The 4,074-nt window shown below is 41.5% G+C and overlaps 1 protein-coding gene across 2 annotated transcripts in view; it reads left to right on the top strand.

Annotated features, from left to right (window-relative positions):
- The first annotated feature begins 356 nt into the window (after positions 1 to 356).
- Positions 357 to 4,074, top strand: part of ALG9 (ALG9, alpha-1,2-mannosyltransferase) — a 105,114-nt gene continuing 101,396 nt past the window's right edge. The window contains exons 1-3 of one of the 2 annotated variants that reach the window (XM_014539496.1): positions 357 to 676; positions 997 to 1,135; positions 2,389 to 2,523. The gene's annotated coding sequence lies outside the window, so the exon portion shown is untranslated. Of the gene's footprint in view, positions 699 to 996; positions 1,136 to 2,388; positions 2,524 to 4,074 lie in introns of both variants that reach the window. The other variant, XM_014539500.1, reaches the window with a different exon arrangement.

The raw sequence follows: 4,074 nt of genomic DNA, 5'->3' as shown, positions 1-4,074 counted from the left end.
CGCTGCTGGCCCGCTGGCCCCGGGGGCTCGGCTGCCTCTGCACCCGGGTCCTTTTGCTCTTCTCGGGCGGGTCAGCGTTCCGTCTCCACCCCGTCCTAGACCTCCACCTCGGGTCCGAGTTTGCTGTAAGGAAACCTGGGGTGCGGCTCCCGGCCCGGCCCGGTGGGGGCTGGCGTCCTGTGTGTGAATGGCGAGAGCCGAGAGTCTGGCCCGCTGGCCCCGGGGGCTCGGCTGCCTCTGCACCCGGGTCCTTTTGCTCTTCTCGGGCGGGTCAGCGTTCCGTCTCCACCCCGTCCTAGACCTCCACCTCGGGTCCGAGTTTGCTGTAAGGAAACCTGGGGTGCGGCTCCCGGCCCGGCCCGGTGGGGGCTGGCGTCCTGTGTGTGAATGGCGAGAGCCGAGAGTACACCTTTTTGGGGTCTCGCCGTTTCCTTCATTCTCCCCAAAGCCCCGGCCGGTTCATGCGAAGGCCCCACAGCCTCCAGCACGGCTCCCGCCTCTCTCCCAGGCCGGGAACCGCAGGTTAGGGCTGCACCGAAGGAGCTGTCAGCAGACGGAGCTGGAAGAGGGCACAGCGCCTTGCACATGTTAGGCCTCTGTACGTTGGAATAAATGAGCTGATGAATAAATAAAGCCACGGAGAGCAATGGCCTTGTTACGAAAAGAAAGAAACGGGGTGAGAGCTTTGTGGTCTTCAAGTGAGTGGATAGTTGGCTGGGAGTAAATGGAGCGTCATAGATGCCGAGAACTACAGGGTATGCATTCGCTTACACCTGCAAAGCAGGAAGTGGAAGGAATGATGAAGGTTCATCTGCTCCGAACAGCTAACTGCTCACCGCTATTGGAGAATACTTCAGGGCTTTAATGTCCCTTGCCAGTCCTGTCTTTTTTGTCAAATTTTAGGCCTTCTAGTTAGCAGGCACTTCCTGACACATACCTTTTCTTTTTCTTTTTTCTTTTCTTTCTTCTTCTTTTTTTTTTTTTGCTTCTGAGCAGGTTATCTGGGAACAAAGCAGGCCAAGTTTGGGCACCGGAAGGATCTACTGCTTTCAAGTGCTTGCTCTCAGCAAGGTTATGTGCTGCTCTTCTGAGCAACATCTCTGACTGTGATGAAACGTTCAACTACTGGGAACCAGTAGGTGACTTCTTTGGGTATTTTTGTTGATGTTCTTGATTTCATTGCCTGGGACCTTGTTACCAATCAAGATACAAATATTATATACACGTGTTACTAGTAATAAAATAACTTTATTTGCACTTTTGTATTCTAAGTTGATGATTTAGTAGTCATGACTATTTTTTAAAAATACATTTTTGTTGATTTCAGAGAGGAAGGGAGAGGGAGAGAGAGAGAGAAACATCAATGATGAGAGAGAATCATTGATCAGCTGCCTCCTGCATGCCCCCTATTGGGGATGGAGCCCGCAACCTGGGCATGTGCCCTGACCAGGAATAAACCCTTGACCTCAACCACTGAACCACGCCAGCCAGTTGAAGGCTGTAGGGAATCTGGCTGTTTTATGAAAGGATATAATTTGTAATTTCCTTAAAAATTTTTAAAAATCAAAATAACACTTTGAGAAAGTTTTTAAAGTTAACCATTACTACAAAACTTTAAGGAAAAACAGTAGTTTCCAGTTCCATTTCTTATGTTCAAATCCCAGTCCCCAGAGGCAACCGCTTTCAACTTTCTTAGTTATTTCTTCTGATGGTTACTAAAATAAATATCATTACTAAATAGTATACTTATACTGCTATTTCTTGATTTTTAGATTTATAAGTTGATTGACTTTGTATTACAGAAAATTCAGAGGTGAAATTTTCACATCATATTTTTCATAAAAAAAGAATGTTTAGTGTAGGTGGTTTAAGGAAAATATAAGATTTTGAGTTTTCTTAAGTGTTTTCTTTTGTTTTGTTTTTAATATTTTTATTGATTTCAGAGAGAAACTGAGAGGGAGAGAGAGATAGAAACATCAGTGATGAGAATCATTGGCCTCCAAAGGGGGACCCAGCCCCCAACCAGGGCATGTGCCCTGACCAGGTATCGAACCTGTGACCTCCTGGTTCATAGGTTGATGCTCAACCACTTGAGCCACCCTGGCCAGGCAGATTTAGAGTTTTGTTTTGTTTTTTAAATAAGTAGAAGGTACAATTCAAGCTCTTAAAGTTGACCAAACAATAATCTTGTAGAATTTATAATGTCCTAATATTTCTTAATATTGTGTCATTTTGATTCTTATCCATTAGTTGCAAATCTTGTTGAGAGTTCAACATTTTTGTATACCGTTATTTCATTAATACTTTTGCTTAAAATCTTCATCTTCATTCTTTAAACAAGGATTTTTGGCCACTATAACCCTGAATTCATCTGTTTTGTACTTTCAGACACACTACCTCATCTACGGGAAGGGATTTCAGACTTGGGAATATTCCCCAGTTTATGCCATTCGCTCCTATGCTTACCTGTTGCTTCATGCGTGGCCAGCTGCATTTCATGCAAGAATTCTACAAACTAATAAGGTAAGGGCAGGCCAACCTGGAAGCAATCACAACCGATCAAGAGGTGAGAAAAGGACAAAATAGTTTGGTAGTTAAGAGGAGACATTTTCTAGAAGAAGAATTATTTATTCATTCATTGTTCAACAAATATTAATTAAGCAACTTTTGTTTGGTAGACACTTCATTAAGTGCTATGGATGTAACAATGACCAAATCCCTGCCCTCATGGAATTTATGGTTTAATAAAACCATCAGAAGAAATAACTAAGAAAGTTGAAAGAAAGTGGTTGCCTCTGGGGACTGGGTTTTGAACATAAGAAGTGGAACTAGAAACTACTGTTTTTCCTTAAAGTTTTGTAGTAATGGTTAACTTTAAAAACTATCTCAAACTATTATTTTGATTTAAAAAAATTTTAAGGAAATTACAAATTATATCCTTTCATAAACCAGTCAAATTCTCATTAGTCTTCAATTACTACTAGCCTGGCCAGCGTGGCTCAGTGGGAAGACTACTTGTAATTGAGCAAGTAATTATAAATGTAGTGAGTCTTATGAAGGAAGAGTACCAGTGTGCAGTGGGATAGCATATTAGGAGAGCCTACTTAAACAGAGTGCTGAAGGATAGTTAGAAATTAAACCGAGACCTAACCTGATTACTTTTCAGAAATATGACTATGATGTGTCTTGGCATGGAGTTCTTTTGGTTTTGTCTTGTTTGGAGTTTTCTTAGCTCCTTGAATCTTTAGGCTTATGTCTTTTGCCAAATTTGGAAAGTTTATTTTAAAAAAATATATATTTTTATTGATTTCAGAGAGGAACAGAGAGGGAGAGAAAGATAGAAACATCAATGATGAGAGAGAGTCATTGATCAGCTGCCTCCTCTATGCCCCATAATGGGGATCAAGCCCACAACCCAGGCATATGCCCTGACCGGAAATCTAACCGTGACCTCCTGGTTCCTAGGTCGATGCTCAACCATTGAACCACTCTGGCTGGGCTGGAAGTTTTCAGCTGTATTTTCTTTTTTTTTTTTAGTACTTTTTCAGCCCTGCCCTTTTTCTCCTCTCCTGAGACTCTAATGATATGAATGTTAGATATTTTATTTTAGTCCCACAGGTCCCTGAGACTCTGTTCTTCCTCCCCCCAACCCCCAGTCTCTATTTCTCTGTGTTGTTAAGATTAATTTCTAATCTTTTGTTTTCCTGTTCACTGATTACTAGTATTTGCTTTGTCCCCTCCATTTCACTGTTGACCTACCCATTGAGCTTATATTTTGGTTATTATATATTTTAAGTTGTAAAATTTCCATTTGGGTTTTCTTTATAGTTTATATTTCTTTACTGAGACTTTCTATATTTTTCATTTGTTTCAAGCATGTTCTTAGTTGCTCATTGAAACAATTTTACAATGGCTCCTTTATTATTATTATTTAAAAAATATCTATTGTTGAAAATATTACATATGTCCCCCTTTTCCTCCCATTGACCAGCCAGCCCCTGTCTCCCCCCGTCTCCCCATCCTAGGCTTTCACCATCCTATTATCTGTGTTCATGGGTTATGCATATATGTATA

Source organism: Myotis brandtii, unplaced genomic scaffold (genome assembly GCF_000412655.1).
Source record: "Myotis brandtii unplaced genomic scaffold, ASM41265v1 scaffold105, whole genome shotgun sequence".
Lineage (NCBI taxonomy): Eukaryota > Metazoa > Chordata > Mammalia > Chiroptera > Vespertilionidae > Myotis > Myotis brandtii.
Note: the sequence above shows the minus strand (reverse complement) of the source record. Positions and strands in the feature narration are given on the sequence as shown.